This window comes from Eumetopias jubatus, unplaced genomic scaffold (assembly GCF_037043125.1).
Source record: "Eumetopias jubatus isolate StellerSeaLion01/CBP00866 unplaced genomic scaffold, mEumJub1_p1.0 scaffold_4, whole genome shotgun sequence".
NCBI classification, from domain to species: domain Eukaryota; kingdom Metazoa; phylum Chordata; class Mammalia; order Carnivora; family Otariidae; genus Eumetopias; species Eumetopias jubatus.
In genome coordinates, this window is record NW_028274810.1 from 30,979,125 (window position 1) to 31,003,214 (window position 24,090).

Here is a 24,090-nt window from a genome sequence, read left to right on the forward strand (position 1 = left end):
GAAAGTAAGCTAGTTAAGCAGACGTTTTCTATCAGCTTCAAAGGAATGTAACACCAAGCAGTGTTTTTCAATTTTTAAGAATCTGGGGGGAGAATGGCAACTTTAGAAACGATCAACAACAGTCACCTGCTGGTGAGTATTAGCCAGTCTTTCTGCAGTGACCATGCAAAACTTCCTCAGCTTTGGAGTCTCCCACCCATAATGTAACTTTGACCTGTGTTGCTATTCACAGGTCCTCCACCACCCTATAGCAGGAGAGTCAATGGGGGTCTTCAAGCAAGCATTTGGGCCTGGTTGTGCCAGCCTTGCCCTGACCCACCCCCTGGGCACAAGTGGGATATGGACTCTGAAGAGAACCACTGGGTGTGTTGTTCCTGTCACTTCTCATCCATTGTTTCTGGGTCATTTGAGACCAGCTTTTTGTGTTTGCTAACAGATCTTAATATATATATATATGTTAATATATACATTTTTATATGTATATAAAGTACTTTATATATATATGTATATATAATGGAATATCATCTAACCTTAAAAAGGAGATCCTGCCATTCGCCCCTAGACAGATGAACCTGGAGGGCATTATGCCAAGCGAAATAAGCCAGACACAGAAAGAAAAATACTGCATGATCTTATTACATGCGGAGCCTAAAAAAGGTTGAATACATAGAAGTAGAAAGTAGATTGGTGGTTACCAAGTGGGGAAAATGGGGAGATGTTGGTTAAAGGGTGCAAAATTGCAGCACTATAGGATCAGTAAGTCTGGAAAGCTAATGTACAACGTGATGACTATAGCTAGTAATATAATACTGTACTGAATACTGGAAATTTGCTCAGAAAATAGATTTCAGCTGCTCTGACCACAAAAAAAAAAGGTAACTATATATAGACATGGATATGTTAATTCGCTTGACTAGTATCATGTCACTATGTATATGTATGTCAAAACACCAAGTTGTACACCTTAAATACATACAATTTTTATTAAATGATAAAACAGTAACCTTGTTTTTAGCCTTGAAACTACAATTTGAGCAGGGCTCAGTAGGGGAATACTCAGCCCTCTACTACTTACTGTTAACTGGGGCTGCTCAATAGCAAATCTGCTGAAAACTCATTCACTCATATGTCTGATGGTTAATACTAGCTGTCAGCTTGGACTTTAGCTGGGCTGTTGTCTTGAACATCATCATGTGGCCCCTCCATATGTTCGGGCATTCTTCCAAAATGGTGATCATCACCATTTATCACTCATTCCAAAAATAAGTGTCTCAAAAAAAGCTGGATGGAAACAGCATCTCCTTTTCTTACTCTGCAGCTTAGCAGTAGCCTGAAAATAACAGCCCACATTCTAGGTACCTTTGGGAGCAGAGTGGACTCTATTCACAAAGAATTGTCATTATTTGAACTGTCTGGTGGCTTTGTGTAAAAACAAGCTTTACCTATATTATCTGGCTCAAAACTCATCCAGTGCTACAGCTGCTATACAGATGGTATTTGTTGAGGTATATACAGGGAGACATTTTAGTTGCTGCTGCAAAGGGTAATAAGTTGGGGCGAACAATATCTTCATGAAAAAGCTTGGGAGAAAAGACTAGGGAATGCAGTGTCCATAAGGGCTTAGAAAAGCTCTTGACATGGAGATCTAGAAGGCCACACACATGCACAGCGTTGTGTGCATGCTCAAGAAGACCCAAGAAGCTCCCTAAGCTATCACTTCTGGCTGACCTTGAGGCTCTGCACAAGCAGAAAGAAAGCTAACACAGAGTTGTAAACTGCCTGATTGTGTGCTGTAAGTATGCCTCAACACACATTCAAAGCCCCTTGGCAAAAGCCAATATTCTATGGGTTCCAGGCATTTAAGGAAGTCTCTATACAATTATTAGCTGACCACTAAGCCAACCACGAAGAAACTGCAGTGGCCACACATAGGAAAGGATATAGTTTTATGGGGTTAGTTCAGAAAAGTCACTAAACAAGAGACCCTAAGGGGAGAGAGAAACTAATTTCCAGACTTGCCACATTGTGATAGTCAATATATCCAGTTTTCTAAAAACAATGAGGCGTACTATGAAACAAAGTATGACTCCTCAAAAAAAAAATTTTTTTAACTAATAGAAAGTGTCTAGAAAAAGCCCAGGTATTAGACTTTGTAGACAAAAGCCTCAAATCAACTACTTTAAATATGTTTAAAGGAGGGGCGCTGGGTGACTCAAAGTTAAGTGTCTGCCTTCAGCTCAGGTCATGATCACAGGGTCCTGGGATCAAGTCTTGCATTGGGCTTCCTGCTCAGTGGAGAGTCTGCTTCTCGTCTCCCTCTGCTGCTCTCTCTCTCAAATAAAATCTTTTTAAAAAATAATAAAATAAATGTGTTCAAAGAAAATCCCATTTAGATAACTAAAGAAAATATCAGAATGATCTCACAAATAGAGACTATTAATACATAGAAATGATAAGTAAACAAATGGAAATTTTGAAGTTGGAGAGTATAATAACTGAAATTAAAAATGCACTTGGATGGCTCAACAGATTTGAGCTAGAATGAATCAAAGATTCAATAGAAATCAGTAATAGAAGGAAAATTGGGAAATTCACAAATGCAGAAATAAACACATTTCTAAATAACCAATGGGTCAAACAAAATTGTAAGGGAAATAAAATAATTTGAGATAAACAAATGAAATCACATTATAAAAAATTTAAAGGATGCAACAAAAGCAGTAAGTAGTAAGAGGTTAGTATATAGGGGCACCTAGCTGGCTCAGTCAGAACACGTGACTTGATTGCGGGGTCATGAGTTCAAGCCTCATGTTGGGTGTAAAGTTTATGTGTATATATGGGGGGAGGGGTAAACATAAAGGTGTCCATGCTTACAGCTTACATTATAAAAGAAGAAAGGTCTCCAATCAATAACCTAACCTATCTTAAACTAGAAAGAGAGGCCCCTAGGTGGTTCCATCAGTTAAACATCTGCCTTTCGCTCAGGTCATGATCTCAGTGTCCTGGAATCGAGCCCCACATCAAGCTCCCTCCTCAGTGGGGAGTCTGCTTCTGCCTCTGCTGCTCCCCCTGCTTTTGCACTTTCTCTGTGTGTCAAATAAATAAAATTTTAAAAATTAAACTAGAAAAAGGAAACTAAACCCAAAACAGGCATAAGGAAGGAAATAATGATAAAAATACAATAGAAAAAATCAACATAACTAAAAGATCCTAGATAAAAGCAAACTTGACAAAACTCTACATCAAGAAAAAAGGCTCAAATTACTAAAATCAGAAATGAAAGGACATTACTACTGACCTTACAAAAGTAAAGAATTATAGAGGGGATACTAGCAATTATATGCCAACCAATTAGATAACTAGATGAAATGGATAAATTCCTAGAAACACAAACAACCAAAACTGATTCAAAAGAAATAGAACACTTGAATAGAACTAGACAAGAAAGATTGAGTTAGTAATTAAAAAAAAAAATTTAAACTTCCAATACAGAAAAGCCCAGGACTAGATAGCTTCACTGGTGAATTCTTCCAAACATTTAAAGAGCAACTAGCATCAATCCTTAAAACTTTTCCAAAAAATAGAATAGGAGAGAATGTGTCATAATTCAATCTAATAGCCCAGTGTTACCCTGAAGCCAAGACCAAAGACAGCATAAGAAAGGAAAACTATAGACCAAATCTCTTATGAATAGAGATGCAAAAATCAACAAAATGCTTGCAAAACTAATCCAGCAGCACACAAAAGTATTATACTCCCATGACCAACTGGAATTTATCCCAGAAATGGAAAGTTGTTTCAAAATTTGAAAATCTATGTATTACACCATATTAATAGAATAAAGGGGGGGAAACCCATCATTTCAATAGGTGCAGAAAAGGGCATTTGGCAAAATCCAACATCCTTCTATATAATATAAATATATGTAAATTGTGACAATAAGAATATATAGTGGGGGGAGGGGAGGTAAAAGTTTTTATATGCAAGTGAAGTGATAAGCTTAAAATAGATTATTATAAATATATTTTATGTAAATCCCATGGTAACTATGAAGAAGATACCTATAGAAGTTACACAAAAAAAGTATCAATTCAAAAAACCACAAAGACAACAGAGAAAAAAAGGATAAAAACTACAAGACAGAATGGTTAACAAAATGGCAAAAGTCCTTCTCTATCAATAATTACTTTAAATGTAAATGGACTAAACCAAAAGAGAGTGACTGGATAGAAAACCTGGATCCACTATATGTTGTTTACAAGAAACTCACTTTAGGACACACATAAGCTTAAATTGAAGGGATGAAAAAAGACTAACCCTTAGCTAGAGTAAGAAAAAAAGAAGACTCAAAATCAGAAATGAAAGAAGACATCACAGTGGATGTCTCAGAAGTAAAATGAGACTATTATGAACATATGTCCGTAAGTTGGATATCCTAGAAACAATGGATAAATTCTTAGAAATATACAACCTATCAAGCCTGGGTCAAGAAAAAATAGCCTGAACGGCAAATAACAAATACGGAGATTGAACCGGTAATCAAAAACCTACTATAGAAGAAAATCCCAGGAGATTTATAGGTGAATTCTAACAAACATTCAGAGAATTAATACCAATTTTTTTAAACTCTTACAAAAAATAAAAGAACCGTTCCAAACTCATTTTATGAAGCCATCATCACAGTGATATCAAAGCCAGACAAAAACACCACAAGAAAAGAAAATTATGGGTCAATACCTCTAATGAATATAGATGCAAAAATAACAAAATCTAGCAAACTGAATTCAGTAGCACATTAAAAGGATCACACACCATGATCAAGGGGGATTTATCCCTGGGATATGAGGATGGTTCAACTTAACAAACCAATAAATGTGATACAGCACATAAACAGAATGAAAGATGAAACCCAAATCATCTCAGTAGATGCAGAAAAAGCAAGAAGAACAAAGTTGGAGGTATCATACCCCCCGGATTTCATAATATATTACAAAGCTACAGTAATCAGAACAGTTTGGTATTGGCATAAAAACAGACATACAGGCCACGGGAAGAGAATAGAGAGCCCAGAAATAAGTCCACACATTTATGGTCAACGAGTCTTCAACAAGGGTGCCAAGTATGCACAATGGGGAAAGGAAGGTCTCCTCAGTAAACGGTGTTGAAAAAAAAAAATCCACATGCAGAAGAATGGAATTGGACATCTCATACCATATACAAAAATCAACTCAGTGGATTAAAGTCTTTAAGGCCTGGAACTATAAAACTATTGAAAGATAACAGGTAAAATGCTTCTCGCCATTGATCTTGGCTATAAAACACCAAAAACACTGGCAACAAAAGCAAAAATAGGTAAGTGGGATTGCATCTAACTAAAATGCTGCAGGGCAAAGGAAACAACAGTGAAAAAGCAGCCTGTAGAGTAGGGGAAAGTATTTGCAAACCATGTATCTGATAAGGGTTTAATAAGGGTTCAGTGAGGAACTTACATAACTTCGTGGAAAACAAAAACAAAAAAATATTTTTTAAATGGGCAAAGGACCTGAATGGATATGTCTCAAAAGACATACGAACATATAAATGGCCCAAAGGTACATGAAAAGATGCTCAACATCCCTAATCAGCAGGAAGTGCAAATCAAAACCACACTGAGATTAGAATGGCTGCTACCAAAAAGATAAGAGATAACAGATGTTGGTGAAGATGTGGTGAAGAGGGAATCCTTGTATACTGTTGGTGGGAATATAAATTGGTATACCCATTATGGAAAACGACATGGATGTTCCTTTAAAAATTAAAAAAATAGGGGCACCTGGGTGGCTCAGTCATTAAATGTCTGCCTTCAGCTCAGGTCATGATCCCAGAGTCCTGGGATCGAGCCCCACATCAGGCTCCCTGCTCAGTGGGGAGCCTGCTTCTCCCTCTCCCTCTGCTTGTGTTCCCTCTCTGTGTCTCTCTCTCTGTCAAATAAATAAATAAAATCTTTTTTAAAAAATTAAAAAATAGATCTAGCATATGATTCAGCAACTCATCTTCTGGGTATATATCCAAAGGAAATGAAATCAGTATCACAAAGATATCAGCAATTCCATGTTCATTGCAGCATTATTCACAATTGCCATGATATGGAAACATAAGTGTCTCTCACTTATGTTTCACTCACTAAATGGCTAAAGAAAATGTCACACACACACACTAGAATATTATTCAGCCTTAAAATAAAAACAGGAAATCCTGCCATTTGCAACAACATAGATGAACCTGGAGGACAGACATTGTGTCAAGTGAAATATGCCAGACACAGACAAATACAGCATGATCTCTTATATGTGAAATCTAAAACTCATAGAAGCAGAGAATAGAACCGTGGTCGCCTGAGGGCAGCATAGTGGGGAAGTGGGGGAAATGGGGAAATGGTACAGTTTCAGTTATGTAAGATGAACGAGTTCTAAAGTTCTAATGTATAGCATGGTGACTACAGTCAATAATACTGTATTGTATACTTGAAATTTGCTAATATAGTAAATCTTAGATGTTCTCACCACACACACACACACAAATGGCAACTAGATAGGGGGAAGAATATGCTAATTAGTTTGATTGTGGTGATCATTTAACAGTGTGTACCTACATCAAAACATCAAATTATACACTTTGAATATATACAGTTTTTGTGTGATGATTATACCTCAGTAAAGCTAAAAAAAATACATCCTTTTATGATAAAAAACATTCAACAAACAAGGAATATAAGAAAACTTCCTCAATCTGATAAAAGACATCTATGAAAAATCCACAGCTATCATCATACACAATATATGCAGAAAAGACTGAAAATTTTGCCCTTAAGATCAGAAATAAGACAAGGATGTTTACTTGCTCTCAAAACTATTCAACATTGTACTGGAGGTTTTAGCTGGAGTAATTAGTGAAGAAAAATAAAGATACTCATATTGGAGGGGAAGGAAGCAAAATGATCTCTCTTTGCAGATGGCATGATCTTATACATTTGGAAAACCTTAAGCCCTTGATATGCATGCCAAGACCATCCAATGGGGGAAAGAATAGTCTTTTCAACAAATGGTAGTGGGACAATTAGGTATCTTCATGCAAAAGGATGAATTTAGACCACTGCCTCACACCATATACAAAAATTAACTCAAAATGGATCAACAACCTAAATGTTTTCAGAGCTAAAACAAAAAAACCTTAGAAAAAACACAGGTATAAATCTTGGTGACATTGGATTAGGCAACAGTTTCTTAGACCTAACAAAACATAAGCAACAAGGGCGCCTGGGTGGCTCAGTTGGTTAAGCGACTGCCTTCGGCTCAGGTCATGATCCTGGAGTCCCAGGATCGAGTCCCACATTGGGCTTCCTGCTCAGCAGGGAGTCTGCTTCTCCCTCTGACCCTCTTCCCTCTCGTGCCTTCTATTTCTCATTCTCTCTCTCTCTCAAATAAATAAATAAAATCTAAAAAAATAATAAAATATTTAAAAAAACATAAGCAACAAAAGAAAAAACATATATTGGACTTCAATGAATTAAAAGCTTTTGAATCAAAGGACACTATCAAGAAAGTGAAAAGATAACCTATAGAGTGGAAAATATTTGCAAATCATATATCTCATAAGGATCTAGTATCCAAAATATATAAAGTTCCCTTACACTTCAATAATAACCCAATTTAGAAACAGGCAAAAATTTTGAGTAGATATTTCTCCAAAGAAGATTTTTAAATGGCCAATAAGCACATTAAAAGATGCTCAACAGGGAGGTACCACTTTACACCCACTAAGATGGCTGTAATAAAAGACCATAAAATGTGTTGGTGAGGATGTGGAGAAGTTGGAATCTTTATATATCACTGGTAGGATTGTAAAATGGTATGGCCACTTTGGAAAACAATTTGGCAGTTCCTCAAAAATGAAGAATTGAAAACATGTTCACACAAAAATTTGCACATTAATTTTTATAGTAGCACTATTCATAATAGCCAAAAAGTAGAAGCAACCCAAATATCCACCAATTGATGAATGGATAAACAAAATGTGGTATATCTGTACAACAAAATAATACCCATAAGAACAAAGGAAATACTAACACATGCTTAAATGTGGATGTATCTTGACAACATGATGCTAATGAAAGAAGCCAGACATAAAAGGCCAAATATTGCATGATTCCCTGTATGAAATCTGCAGAATAGGCAAATCCATAGAGATAGAAAGTAGATTGGTGGCTGCCAGGGAATTGAAGGGAGGGGCTGTGCAGAAGGAAGAAGGGGAAATGGGAGGGACTGCTAATAGATATGGAAGTTCTTTTAGATGTGATAGAAATGTTCTCGAATTACTGTGAATATACTAATATCCACTGAATTGTAAACTTTAAAATGGTGAATTTTATGTATGTGAACTATATTTCAATAAATAAATTACAAAATAAGAGATGAAAATGAAAAGGGGGTCACTAAATCCAGCCCCATTCAAGGAGATGGGAATAAGACTCCACCTTTTGATGGGAGGGAGTGTCAAAGAATTTGTTCAGCAAATGTTTCCAAACCACACATACTAAACATTCATCAGAATGGCTAAAATTAAAGACTGGCAATAAATGTTGGCCAAGAGCAACCAAAACTCTCACTGTTGGTGAGAATGTAAAATGATACAAACACTTTGGAAAACATTCTGGTAGTTTCTTATAAAATTAAATATATGCTGGGCACCTGGGTGGCTCAGTTGGTTAAGCAACTGCCTTTGGCTCAGGTCATGATCCTGGAGTCCCAGGATCGAGTCCCGCATTGGGCTCCCTGCTCAGCAGGGAGTCTGCTTCTCCCTCTGACCCTACCCCTTCTAATGCTCTCTCTCTCATTCTCTCCCTCTCAAATAAATAAATAAAATCTTTAAAAAAAATTAAATTAAGTATATCCTTACTATGACCCATGACATACTTAACATGACAATCACATCCCTGGGTATTTATTCAAGAGAAATAAAAACCTATATCCACACAAAGGCTTGTACATAAGTATGTATAGCAGCTTTATGCATTATAAACCGAAGCTGGAAATAACAGTATTGAATAAACTGGGGTTTATCCAAACAATGGAATACTACTCAGCAATAAAAAAAGAGTGAACTACTAAGACATGCATAAACAGAAGTAAACTTCAAAAACAAACAGTGAAAGAAGCCAGACACAAAAAAGAAAACAAGGTATTGTTCCAGTTTATATGAAACTATAGAAAATACAAATCTAATGTATAGTGACTGAAGGCAAGTTGGTGGTTGCTTGGGTTGGAGGTGGGACACTTTGACTTCAAAGGGACACAAGGAAACTTTTTTTGGGTGATGAAATTCCTGTATCTTGACTGTGGTAGTGGTTACACAAATTGGTCAAAATATATAGAAATGCACACCTAAATGGATATATTTCATTCTATATAAATTACCTCTTAAAAAAGTTAGGCAAAAAATTCATCCAGAATCTAACCCTCTCTTAATTGTTTCTGTCCTGATCAAAATCACCATCATTTTTCACCTGGTTTATCACAACAGGCTTCTAACTTTACTCTTGACCTCTTTCAGCCTATTCTCAACATAGCATTCAGATGATGCTTATTAAAACACAAGTCAAATGACACCATTTTTCTATTTAAAATCCTCCAATGACTTCCAATCTTACTTTAAGCAAATGTCAAGGGAAACTAATATACAGTAACTCTTTATGTGATCTGCCTCTATCCTCCATCCCCAACATCTCTCTGCCTCCTTTTCCACTCCAGCATTCTGGCCACTTTGTGGCTTTTTGAACACCCCAGGCACGTTCCTATCTCACACCTGTACATTGCTATTCCTTTTGCTTTGGATGCTTTCCCCCAGCATTCCTACATGGCTCTCTTTCTCACTTCCTTCAAGTCTTTACTCAATGTTACCTTTTCTGCAAGGCCTTCTTTGACCACCTTATTTAAAATTCCAAGCCCTTCTCTGGGTTTAAAAACATTTTGGCAATTTGGTGATTTGCGGAGATACTTTACAAAGTAAGTAGTAAATAATGTGAAAATAATTGATTTTTTTTTTTCCTTCGTGAAGGAAATGTTTGTTAGGTCTGCTCAGCATCTGTATGGCGCTCAAATTTGTGCTAACTCAATTTGTTGACCTGTAAATGCAGGGATGCCTCTAACACACTCTTATGAACCTCAAACGATTTTACCAGCTTGAAAAGCTCCAAGGTAAGAACAGGTATTTAACAGTGAAGTGGGAATCTTGTTGGAAGTTGCCATAGCTATGAACAGCATGGCCTAATTGTGAGAGACCAAGGACTCCTGTGCCACATAAGTTGGGCTGTTACTTCCAAACAGAAAGGGCATAAATTGACTAGGGCCTGCTTTTTGTAAACAGGTTTCCAACATATGCATAACTAAAAAGAACTGTTTGGGACAGACTCTTCTGCTTCCTGTCCCTCTGCCCCTCACCCCCCTAAGTTTTGGTCATCAGCCCAGGCTTTTTTATTTTTAATTTATTTAAAAAATTTTTTTATTATAAAGGTGTTTTTTTTTTATTTTTAAGTAATCTCTACACACAACATGGGGCTTGAACCCACAATCCCGAGATCAAGAGTCGCATGCTCCCTGAGCCAGCCAGGTGCCGCATTAGCCCATGCTTTTAAAAAACAAAACAAAAAACAAACCTTCAGGGACTGAGTGGGTCTCAGAAAAACCTGTATATTGGAAATTTTGGAGAAATCCTTTGCCTTTTATTATGACAAATAGAGAAAGTGTGAAGGCCAGACTTTCCATGGAGACTGAGAATAAGGTTAGGCTTAAGGCCAGCTGAGAAACAATTTATGCTGTTAAGGGCATATTTAATATGAGTGATTTCTGAAGTGTTTGTCATTTCTGTTTTCTCCCCCTGAATTGTATAAAGTGCTGACTGGTGTTCTCAAGGATAGAATTTATTCTCAGAAGACCGTATCTCCTCCTTAGGGGAAGAAGGGCCCAGCATTGCTATGGCAGGAGTTCTTGATTCGGAGTGAGGTATTGAGTGGAGGTGGTTGGGCCTTCACATAAAGTGACCTGAAAAGGGGAGAGAGGGGGGCACAAGGAGAAGAAGAAGGGGAGGGCAAGGATTCTCGGGCCAGGGAAGAAAATGACTTGCTCAGCGTTATGTGTGTATGTGCCAGGATAAATATATAAATGTATGCATATTAAATTCAAAGTGTTTTCTCTCCTTACCAACTTGATTTTGCTTGTTACTACTGGACCTTCCACCACTGCTGGGCCTGGAGGTGTGAAATGATAGGAACTAAAGGAGGCTGGATCACTCCACCTGGGAAAAAACACAGAGCCCCCAAACAGGCCCTAGAGGTAAGGCAAGTGAGAGAGCCACAGCCCAGAGCTCTAGGAGTCTGAGGGGAGGGGAAAGAAAGGAGGTCTGAGTGTAGTAGACAAAGAGGAGTTGAAAGAGTTTTCCTATGTGTTCTGAGGTGTAAGTGCCCTCTGCCTCTCAAACAAAAGCTTTCCATAATGATGCACATTCTCCTCAAAGCATCTGGAATTGGATTGGGCTGCATCACTGTGGCCTTAAGATAACATTTAATGGCAAAACTGAGATTAGAAGTCAGTCTTCCTGTCTCCTTTGTTAGCTACTAAAGAATTACCGCCTTGGATAATGTAAAGATGTTGGTCCAGCCCCTGCTTCCTGAGAGCTGCGGAGTTTAGGAGATGAGCAGAAGGTTTATCTTGGTTCCTCACAACACTTCACAACTCATGCTGGGCGCCCTGTGGAGAAAGACTTACCCCTCACCCAGGGCTCTCTTCCCAAGAGGCTCTGTGAAACTTGGGGAAAAGAGCAGAAGTGCTTTACTGCCCCAGGAGGCAGAGTGGGACACAGCCAGGAGGACAATAATCACCTGTCCCATGGAACACATTGAAACTGTAGCCCACTATGAGCCCCTTTTACTATTCTTGCCCCTGCTCTGAAATCAACTTTTCCTCCAAGGAGCTAAATTATTGAAAAGACTATTTTTATCAATTGAATTACCTTGTGACCTTCTTTGAAAATCCAATGACCCTATATATGACTATTTTTAAGACTCCCTTCAGTTTAATTGTCTATGCTTATGACAATACCATACCGTCCTTTATTAATATAGCTTTATATGTAGTAAGTTACAAAGTCAGATAATTTAAGTCTTCCAATATTGCTCTTTTTCAAGATTGTTTTGGACACTGTAGGTCCTTTGCATATTCATATAACTTTTAGAATCAAGGAATCAATTTCTATTTTAAAAATCTGGCATTATGATTGGGATTATATTGAATCTATAGATCAATTTTGGGAGAATTGACACCTTAAGAGCATTGAGTCTACCAGTTCATAAATGTGAAATGCCTCCTATTTATCCAGGCCTTATTTAATTTGTTTTAGCAGTGTTTAGTAGTTTTCAATGTAGACAGAGTGCTCACATACATTTTGTTAAATTTATTACTCAGTTACTAAATTTTATGTTATTTGATGCTATTATAAATGGAATTTTTTAATATTCCATTTTCTAATTGTTTTCTGCTAGTATATAGAAACAAAGGAAATATAGTTGACCCTTGAACAATGCAAGGATTAGGGTCAATGACTCCCCAAAAATTTAACTACTAATAGCCTACTGTTGACTAGAAGCTGTGCCAATAACATAAACCGTCAATTAACATGTATTTTGTATATTATATGCATTATATACTGTATTTTTACAATAAAGGAAGAGAAAATAAAATGTTATTAAGAAAATCATAAGGAAGAGAAAATACATTTATAGTACTGCATATAAGTGGACCCACACAGTTCAAACCCATGTTATCTAAGGGTCAACTGTACAATTGATTTTTATATTTTGAACTTGTGTCTTTCTATTTAGTTGTAATAGTGTTCTCCAGAGAAACAGAATCAATCAGGTGTACGTATATATAGAGAAATTCATTTTAAGAAATTGGCTCACATTATTATGGAGGCTGGCAAATCCAAAATCTGCAAGTTGGGCCACCAGGATAGAGACCCAGGGAAGAGCTAATGTTGCACGTCAGGTCTGAAGACCATCTTCTGGCAGAATTCCTTCTTGTTTGGGGAAGATCAGTCTTTTGGTCTATTCAGGTCTTCAACTGATTGGATGAGGCCCACCCACATTATGGAGGGCAATCTCAACATACACCAATTTACTTATTTATTACTTTTTAAAGTAGGCTCTATACCCAATGTGGGACTTGAACTCAGGACCCTGAGATCAAGAGTCGCATGCTCTACCAACTGAGCCAGCCAGCTGTCCCTCAACATCCACTGATTCAAATGTTAATTTTACCCAAAAATACCCTTACAGAAATATCCAGAATAATGTTGGACTAAATATCTGAATACCATTTCCCAGCCAAGTTGACACATAAAACTAACCATTGTACTTGCTAAGTTAGTAATTAAATTCATCTACAAATAGAGATGACAAAGGTATTTATATTCCTTTCTTCCAAATCTTTATGCTTTTCTCCCCCTTGTTGTATTGCCCTCTTAGGAACTCCAGAGCTATGTTATAAGAAGAGTGGGCATTGTGGCCTTATTCCCAATCTTCCAAAGAAAGTATTCAACATATTACCATTTTGTATGATGTTAGCTATTTATTTATTTTTCGTAGACACTCTACCGGAAAAATACTTCTGTGTTCTGTTTATCCACAGAATACTCTCATTACTTCACTTCTGACAATTCTAATTACCAAATATGTGTATGGGTTTTTCCTTACACTTAGCAGTGCTCTGATTTTTCAGATACCAGCTAGGTGTCCTATAACTTAACTCAATTCTGACACTATTTACTATCTGCCCCTACTTCAGATGTCAGTTGTTAAGTACAAGGTTATCATCTGTGCATCTGACTGACCAGCTATAAATTGGAGCTTCCATCAACCCTCTCCTCAGGTTTGATAATTCACTGAAATGGCCCACAGAACTCAGGAAACTTACTAGATTACCTGTTTATTATAAAAGGATACAGCTCAGGATTAGTCAGATGGAAAAAAATGCATAAGGAAAGGTATGGGGGAAGAGGTGTAGAGCTTCCATGCTCTCTCTGGGTACACGCCCTCTCAGTACCTCCATGTGTTCACCAACCTGGTGAATTTTGTAGAGGTCTCCAATCCCCCTCCACACACACATACTCCCAATCCCCCATGCTTTGGAATTTTTATGGAGGCTTCATTATGTAGGCATGATTGATTGAATGCATTGGCCATTGGTGAATGATTTAACCTCCAGACCCTCTTCCCTCCCTGGAGGTGGGGGGTGGGGATAGGTGTGGGAGAATGAAAGTTCCAACCCTCTAAACACATGGTTGGTTCCCTGGCAACCAGCCCTCATCCAGTGGTTATCTAAGGACTTTCCAAAAATTGCCTCATTAACATAAACTCAGATGTGGTCAAAAGTATTTTGAATAACAAAATACACTCCTTTATGCTCTGGAGCTATTTGAGGAACTGGGAACAAAAATTAAATATGTAACAAAAGATGCCCTTATGCTCTTATCACTTAAGAAATTACAAGTGTTGCAAAGATTCTGTGCCAAGAAAATATATATTTCTTATATCACAATATCATAGTTGCTATCGTTAGTTTGCTGAAAATTTTTAGTATGAATGTGGGTTAAATTTTATCAAATGCTTTTTCTGTATATATTGAGTCGTTTAAATGTTTTTTTTTTCTCATTTATTTTGTTAACGTGCTGAATTACATTGATTTTCAAGTGACAGGCTAACTTTGAATTCCTGGGATAAATTTTGCTTGGTGATAATATGCATCCTTTCTATCTATTTCTGGATTTAATTTGTTAATATTTTGTTAATGAGTTTTGCATCTGTGTTCATAAGGGGTATCTAGTTTGTAACTTTATTTCTAATGTCTTTTAAGGTTTTGGCATTAGTTATGTTGGTCTTATAAAAGGAATTTGGAAACGATTTCTCCTCTATTTTAAGATTGATATTATTAGGGGCACCTGGGTGGCTCAGTTGTTAACTGTCTGCCTTCGGCTCAGGTCATGGTCCCGGGGTTCTGGGATCGAGCCCCCCATCGGGCCCTCTGCTCAGTGGGAAGCCTGCTTCTCCCTCTCCAACTCCTCCTGCTTGTGTTCTCTCTCTCACTGTTTCTGTCTCTCTGTCAAAACAAATAAATAAAATCTTAAAAAAAAAGATTGATATCATTATTTTTAAGATGTGATGGAATTCATCAGTGACACCATTTTTGTAATAATTCAACTTCTTGGATAGATATAGGATTATTCAAATTTTCTATTTTATTGCACATCAGTTTTGATAAGCTTTTTAGAGAAATTTTTCCATTTCATTTATGTTGTTAAATATAAAGTCTAAATGGTTGTTCATAGTACTTCCTTACTATCCTTTTGATATTTATGGGATCTGCAGTGATATTCCCTCTTTCATTCCTGATATCTTAAATTTGTGTTTTCTCTTTTTTTTAGTCAGCTTAGCTAGAGTTTTATCAATGAATTTTTTTCAAAGAGCCAAATGTTGGCTTTGTTAATTTTCTCTATTTTATTTTTCTGTTATTGATTTCTGTTACTGATATCATTTTCTTTAGCATTTCCTGAATAAAACTACTTACCCTAGATTTAATTTGCTCATCTTTTTCCAGTTTCTTAAAGGAGAAACTTAGATAATTGATTTTAAACCCTTATTTCCATTATCATCCAGTTCAAAATATTTTCTAATTTTCCTTTTGATTTCTTCTTTGACCATGGGTTAGTAGAAGTGTGTTATTTAATTTCCAAACATTTGGGGGCTTTTTGAAATATCTTCCATTGTCATTGATTTCTAATTTCTTTTTTTTTTTTTAAGATTTTATTTATTTATTTGACAGAGAGAGACACAGCAAGAGAGGGAACACAAGCAGGGGGAGTGGGAGAGGGAGAAGCAGGCTTCCCGCAGAGCAGAGAGCCCGATGTGAAGCTCGATCCCAGGACTCTGGGATCACAACCCGAGCCGAAGGCAAACGCTTAACGACTGAGCCACCCAGGTGCCCCTCTAATTTCATCTTTTATGGTCAGAAAACATACTTTGTATGATTTCAGTCTATTCAAATTTATTGAGACATATTTTATTGCCTGGCATATTGGTCTATCTTGGTGAACATTTTATGTATCCTTGAAAATAATGTGTATTCTGCAGTTGTTTGGCATAGCATTCTATAAATGTCAATTATGTCAAGGTGGTTGATTGTGTTGTTCAGTTCTTCTATATTCTTAGTGATCTGGGGGGGTCTAGTTGTTGGGGGGCATTATAATCTTTAATTATAATTCTGAATTTTCTATTTCCTTATTTCTGTCAGCTTTTACTTAATGTATTTTGAAGCTGATTTAGATACATATACTCTTATTAATTGTAATGTCTTTCTGATTAATTGGCTGTTTTATTATTATAAATTATTACTCATTATCTCTGGTAAGACTCCTTGTCTTGAAGTCTATTTTGGTCTGATATTAATGTAGTAATCCCAGTTTTCATATGCTACTGTTTTCATGGTATATTCATTTTCATCTTTTAATTACAACCTATTAGCACCTTTATATTTGAATTGTGTCATCTTATGGGATGTTCTAGTTATCTATTGCTACTCCAAATCTTAGAGGCTTAAAATAACAACCATTTTATCTCAAGATTCTTTGGGTCAGGAGTTTGGGCAGGGATTGGTTGAGCAGTTCTGCTCCTTTGTCTTAGATTATTGACTTGGCGGCATCCACTTGAACAGACCCGGAAGGTCCAAGAAGGTCTCATTCACTTGCTTGTCTGGTGCATTCTTTAAGCTCAGGCTTCCTTTAGTATGGTGTCCTCAGAGTATTTGAACTTCTTACATGATGGCTAGATTCTAAGATGGAATGTCATCAAAATAGTTTTTCTTAGTTTATGTATCCTGTTCTCTTCCTTGTTAAGAGAAACTTACTTTTTTTCCAGGTAATTTATTTTCAGGCTTGGTATCCTTTAGGGGAAGCTGTGTCCTTCTCTATTCCCAGAGGATGGATAAAGACTAGTTAATAATCCAGTCATGATAAGTCTATTCCTCCTGCCCCACTAGGCCTGTGACACTACTCTGGAAGAGGCTTGAGGTAAAGTCAGACTTCTGGGAAGGTGTTCATCAGGTCTTAAAAAGGATACAATAGAGGAATGTCCCCTTTTTCTGATGCTGAACATTATCTATGGCCATATTGCCATCATGAAGGAAAGACATAAAAGGAGAAGCCAACATGCTGACATGGCTGAAGAGAAATGTAGAAAAAAAATCTGGGTCCTTGATGATATTACTGAGATACTAAATCAGTCAACCCAGGAACCACAAGATTCCCCTCCCCTGCCATTTTATTGAGATATAACTGACATATAACACTGTATTAGTTTAAGATACACAATATAATGATTTGTTATTTTGTTATATTGCAAAATTATTGCCACAATATGTTAGGTTAACATCTATCACATGGTTTCAAAACGTTTCTTTCTTGTGATGAGAACTTTTTTTTAAATTTATTCTCTGAGCAACACTCAAATATACTATTAAGTATTGTTAACTAGATATTACATCCCCAGAGTTTATACCTTTTGACTACCTTCACCTATTTTTCCCACTTCTGACCCCCCCACCTCTGGCAACCACCAATCTGTTCTCTGTTTCTATGAGTTTGATTTTTTAGTTTCATATACAAGTGAGATCATATAATGTTTGTCTTTCTCTGTCTGACTTATTTTACGTAGTATAATGCCCTCAAGTTTCATCCATGTTGTCACAAATGGAGGGACCATGAGACTTTTGCCCTTCTGTTTTGTGAAATGACTTTTATTTGCAACCTAAAGCATTCTGAAAGATAAGAGGCAGAGGTTAAAATAGAGGTGATAGTGGACCCAGAGTTATTAATCCTTTATTATTCTTAATGTTATGATTGATTATTGGAGGGAAGATGCTTAATACATTTAAATCTACAGTACAAGTTATAAAGCACAGCAAAACATGTAGTATGGATTTAAATGTGTACTTTATAAATCAAATTAAAAAACAAAGAAACAAAATTATTTTTTCCTCCAAATGGCATCATTTCTGTGGAGCTGCTGCTGGCAACAGACCTGACATTGCATAGAGCTGGAGGTAAGAATCATGTTGTCAGAAAAGATTATCTCGAAGTTAAAATTATGATGACTAAGATCATATTTTTTGGCATTTCAATCAAATCACAGATTTGGGTTTAAAAATCCATAACTTGTTTGTAAAGATAGAAAATAGAAGAGAAACCTAACAGAAGCCCCAAATGACTTGATCTTAGTCCAGTGTCGTTCACTTATATCACAATTAGTGCTGTGTGTCTTTTTTTTTTTAAGATTTTATTTATTTGAGAGAGAGAGAGCATGAGCGGTGGGGGGAGGGGTGCCAGAGGAAGAGGGAGAAGCAGACTCCCTGCTGAGCAGGGAGCCCGATGGGATGGGGGGCTGTCCCAGGACCCTGGGATCATGACCTGAGCTGAAGGCAGACACTCAACCGACTAAGCCACCCAGGTGCCCCAGTGTTATGTGTCTTAGTCACAAGCACTTCTATTTATTGACAGTCATATTACTGTAATTGTTTTAATTTTAATAAGGCATATGAATAAGTTATTTAGATTCACGTATCCCTTTGGCTTTCACAGAAGTGTAATTTTTAAGCTACTGGGACCAATGAATGATTTTGCCCACTTTTATTTTGCCTTGTCAAGTGAGGATATGAATTAAAAGCATCTTTCACCTACAATCATAATTATTTGTGAAAAGAAACAATGTTCAACACCGCATAAAGATACAATTTTAGAATTTCTAAGAGATTTAGTTTTGATATATAAAATCACATTTATTTGGTTTTGTTCATATATTTACCAGAGACACGTGAAACTTCTTCACAGACTGGCACGAACCTGCAGACAGGCACATGGACAGGCACCACTGATTTCTCCTAAATCTATTATAGACTGGAAAATGCTGACCTTCATCCTTCTATACTAAAAAGTAGATTTTTGCCTCTTTATTCAGTGACTGTTGTGTCTGTGACATGTAAGACCTTATGACAGCCACTCTGCAGAACCCCAAAACATGTAAGACCTAGCCTCTGACCTTTAGGGGCTGATACCTTGGCTGGGCCATAAGAACATGTCACAGAATTAGGCAAATCCTGTGTTCTCTGCACCAAGTGTTTTATATTTAGTAAAGTCCAAATGCCAGTGGATTTTTTTTTTTTTTTTGGTCTAGCTTAATTTCTTTCAGGTCTTAACCTCATGTATCTTTACTAATGGGCAGCCAAACAGTTAGCAATGTTGATTTTGATAGCTCTAGGAAACCAGAAAAGTAGTGTTATAAGGGGTGAAGCTAATCAAAGGCCATAAAGGGACCATTACAGGAGAGTGTGAAGATTGCAGCATCCTGTGAATAGGAGCCCAGCAGCACATGGACTTGTCACCTCTGGGGTCTGTTCTTTCCAGCTCCTCACTGAAGCTTCTCTCTCTCTCTCTCTCTCTCTCTCATTCTCTCTCTCTCTCTCGCCTCTTTGAGTAAACAGCTGAGGAAGCACCCCAGTTATTTCTGTGCTCTATGATTTCATCTAGCCCTCAGAACTGTCGTCTTAGAATGTCTGAATTTGATCAGGACCATAAGATGATTATGTTCTCACCACAAGTGAATTGTGAACTAAATGTATCGAGTTGGCAGCCAAGATCAATAACCTTCCTTCTTCTTCTTCTTTCTTCTTTCTTCTTTCTTTTCTTTCTTCTTCTTCTTCTTCCTTTTCTTCTTCTTCTTCTTTTTTTTTTTTTTAAGAAAGTTCCCTTCTGCAGAGGCCATTACCAGACATTCTATCCATAACTCAGCACAGAGTCCTCTGGACTGTCTAGTGGGCAAAGTTAGCTTTAACCCATTGCTAATTTAGCTTGGAAAGAAACAGCTCTTGTTTCTGAAGAATACACTGAGCGATGTTTGAGAATTTTGAAATGATCAACTAAGGAGAAAAGGGTTTTAAAAACAAACTAAATAGTGAGTTCTCCCAACACACAACCAAGGCACATCTGCATTACTTTCAAGCCTTTCTTTCTACCAAACAAATCAACTCAGGGAAGCAGAAGCAGTCTAAGAGTTGTATCCTAATTTCATCTATTAAGATCTTTGAAAGCCAATATATTTTGATTTAATCCCAACCTTTTTTTTTTCTTTTCTGTGAGCTTGTTTTATAATAAACATTTTAAAACATTTCCTTTCCAAAGTGCCTCTCCTCAAATATCTTGTCTAGATGGTCTATCAGGTTCCAGTTTGGCTAATTTGGTAATGCTAACTCCCACCTTATTTAACATGCAAGGCTAGGTATCGAAGCCCTATCTAATTGGGGTCATTTAAGGAAAACACCCAAGAAATGGGGTTCTTCTTACATATTCCTGGTGAGATTTTGAAACACTGTTGTCAGGAAGTACAAGCAATCCCTGAAACTTTTTCCCTTGGGTTATCAGAGTCCGAGACAATTGATGACATTACATCGGTCGTTCATTTTAGATTCGTGGAGCCTACAAAAATCAATAGTTTTCCATTATCAGGTCCAGCTGGGTCACTAGCCTGTCAATGAGCTGTTACAATTGCTGTACAGGGGTGAGCCTGACCAGTCAATTGCTGCTGACAAGAGGAAAACATGCTGACAGCCACAGGAACAAGTCAGAACACAGATTTGCACTTCAGTGTGCCATCCAAAGAGACTCAGAGCAACGCCATTTTCAAGACATGGGGCATACTCTGCGGGAAGCCTTGGGGAGGGGCTACCCCCTGGTTTTATGCACAAATGCCAAAGGGCCTGTCCTACCTCCAGCCAACCGTCTCCTGTAAAGACTATCCTGTGGTCACTGTCTTTGTTAGTAAGAGGGCCTATACCAGCCAGAGTTGTCCCTAAACACCATGTTCTATCCCATAATGTATCCAGAGTAAGAGTAGGAGGAAGGAACACTGCTTTTACTACCACCAACTCAGATGTAATCATACATATCTTGGAGAATATAAAGACTTAAAGGAGGACATAAATGGGCAAAAGGCACCAATTATAAACCGATATGACTAAACCTGTTGTTAAGTATTGATTGAAGGACAGAAGGTCCTCCAGAGTTGATATATAGACTCCATCATTATTTATAATACTATCTATACTTTGATTTCAACTTGAGATATTTTACTAAACCAAGAATCCCTCATTGGTGTCTCACTCACAGCCACTCCATCTGATGCAATGAACAGCAAGCAAGGGGAACTGAGTTCTACTTGCCCTACCTATAATTAGGAAGTGGGGTATAGAGTAGTCAGCTTCAGTAAGTATTTTAAATGCCCCAAATTAATAAAATGGCGACTGGCTTGCCTTACCCACTGTGTCACAAGGTTGTCATGAGATTCAAAATGAAATCAATTGAAAGTAATCTCTGTCCAACCAAGTGACCGTGTATGTGTGTGTTCGTGTGTCTCTTGCTCTCTAGAAACTATCCATGCAGCAAGAAGTTTAGAAGCAATGGAAAGAAGTCCTTCTTTCTCCAGAACAATTCATTTTTGGTTTAAGATAGAATGCTTTCTTTTTTTAGTTGAACACATGAATAATGTATCCCATATTCCATCATGAGTGAAAGCCAAAATTTAGAAGACAGCTCTGAAGACTTACTGGGTTTGGTGGCTCTCCTTAGTTCATAGAGAAGAGGATTGAGATGCTAGCAGAGTAGACACAATGTCTGGGTTCCTGCATGCTGAGGGATTTCTGAAGCAATGGGAATTTGTGCAGTGCTCTGATCTCCTCATGCTGGTTTTATTTCACACATCAAACTTTTAAGCTCAAAAGATAAATATTTTGAATTTGTTTCAATATTATGATTTTTAATGTTTCACTTTTATTAACATCTTTCAAGTATTAAATTCTAGCCTTTTTTTAATGCCTCCAGTCTTGGGTTTGATTCTTTTGGAAGTCAGCATTCACTTGTGTTCTATCATCAAACAAAACTGGTAATCAACTGTATTACTGGAAGCCAAATAGCCAGGCTTTTCTTCTTTTTTATTACACCACCAAAAAAAAAAAAAAATCATTTTCTTTAGATGAGTAAAAAAAAGTAGTTTTAACAAGAGCAAATTTGCTAGTAATTAGATGAACCAGTCTTATGTCTTCCAGCACTCGGAAGCATGAAATTCATCAGAACTCTCATAGCATTAATTAAAAAGAATTTATGTTTTTTTAATAAAATGCTTCATGTTTTAGCTCCTTTATTCCTCCACCAAATGTGATTATGTGGGGGCTGAAGGGAATTCAGGTTAATATGTTGACACACTTAACAATGCAGGGTCATGTTGCACAATACGCTTCACTGGTTTGGTTCAGTACACCCCCTGACAGGGCCTAATCATCCCCTGCCCTAAAGGCAGAGGGAAAGAGAGGATTTTAATTACTGCTCTGTATGCAAGTTTGCCAGCATTAAATTGAGACATAATTAGGCCTCTGAATTTTAATAATTGTCCTTGCTAATTGGGCAGACAAGCGCGTTATGCAGCATGGCGTGATTAGATAATTAGTATTTCCAAATGACAAAATTGGGCTCTTGATTACAAATTCTACATGAAGGGGGAAAAAGGTAGCAAGCAGATCTTTACAAGTCTATTAAGGGAGAGTTTAGCGATGTTGGTAATTTAAAGTCCATTAGGAGGCAACATTTCATTCTCAGAGCTGGGGGTCTGGGCCAAGGGCCTCTGGCCAACTCTGGCTCCCACTTAAGTCTCTTCCCCAGGGTGCTGTGATTTCTCTGGGGTCTGTTCATCTCCCCTATCCCCCACCCCCATCCCAAGCCTAGCAGTCCTCGCTGACCTTGGGTAAGGTCTCTTTGGCTACCACACCAGATGGCAGGTGATAACTCTGAAAAAGAAATCATGGGATGTAGGAAGGGTAGAACAGAAAAGGGGTAACCTACCTGGTCAGGGTATATGTATCTATTGTGTCTTTCCTTCGCAAGCAGCTGTTCTTTCATTCTTCTTCCAGAATTTACCACTGTCATTGTGTCATTAGCTCCTCTAAAATCTTTTTGGAGGAAAATCTTAAGTCAAAATCTTAAATTTTTGAGGTATTATGTTATTGGGGTAAAAAGCATGGGCAGTGGAGACTGACCTGGGTTTGAGATCATCACTTACTAGGAGTATGCCCTGGGAGAAGTTACTTAATTTTGCCAAATCTCAGTTTTCTTATTGGCAAAATGAGGAAATTTCCCCATAAGTTTGTTGATAGGATTAAATAAGGTAATGCATATAATTTAAAGCACAATGCCTGGCCCAGAGTAAGTGCTCAATAAGTATTAGCTATTAAATGCAAATTAAATCAATAACTTTAGAAGCTACAAGGTAAAGGTGCTGGGTCTGGTTCTTTACAATGCTCTTTACTAACAAGTGAGGCAAGGGTCCCTGGCTCCTTTGCTTTCTGAGAAGAACATGGTGCTCCACTTATGCTGGGGGAAGCCCAATGGCAACAGCTGCCTTTACAGTTCAAATGCCCAACCAGATTTCTGTCCATTCTTCAGAGGCTGGCATTGCAGGCAAGCCTGGCCATTCAGAAATCATGAGGGTAGTTAACCTAAGAAGAATGTGGTGTAAACTCTGTATCTTACTCCACCTTGTGACTCACTCTTCACAGATATCACTTTATTGCCCACAGAGGCATACTTCTGGCTGCTAAATTTTTCTCACAATAATGAGTAGGTTGGGCTTTAGAGTTAGGGTTTTTCAGGCAAAAGGAAAAAATACAAACCAGAATCCTTCTAAAAAATGATTGATAGGTGGTTGGTGGATGATAATATGATGATAGCTTGTTACAGGAAACTCAGAAGTTCTGGATGTATTTCCATGTACAGTCATTAAGGATGACTATAAGGAAAATAACAATGCTTCCATAGCTTGGTCAGGACAGTCTACCAGACTGAATGAGAATTTCTTATGACTTTCTCAGAGTTTGTGCGTTCTGGCAGAGATTCCAATTCAGAATGCAGAGT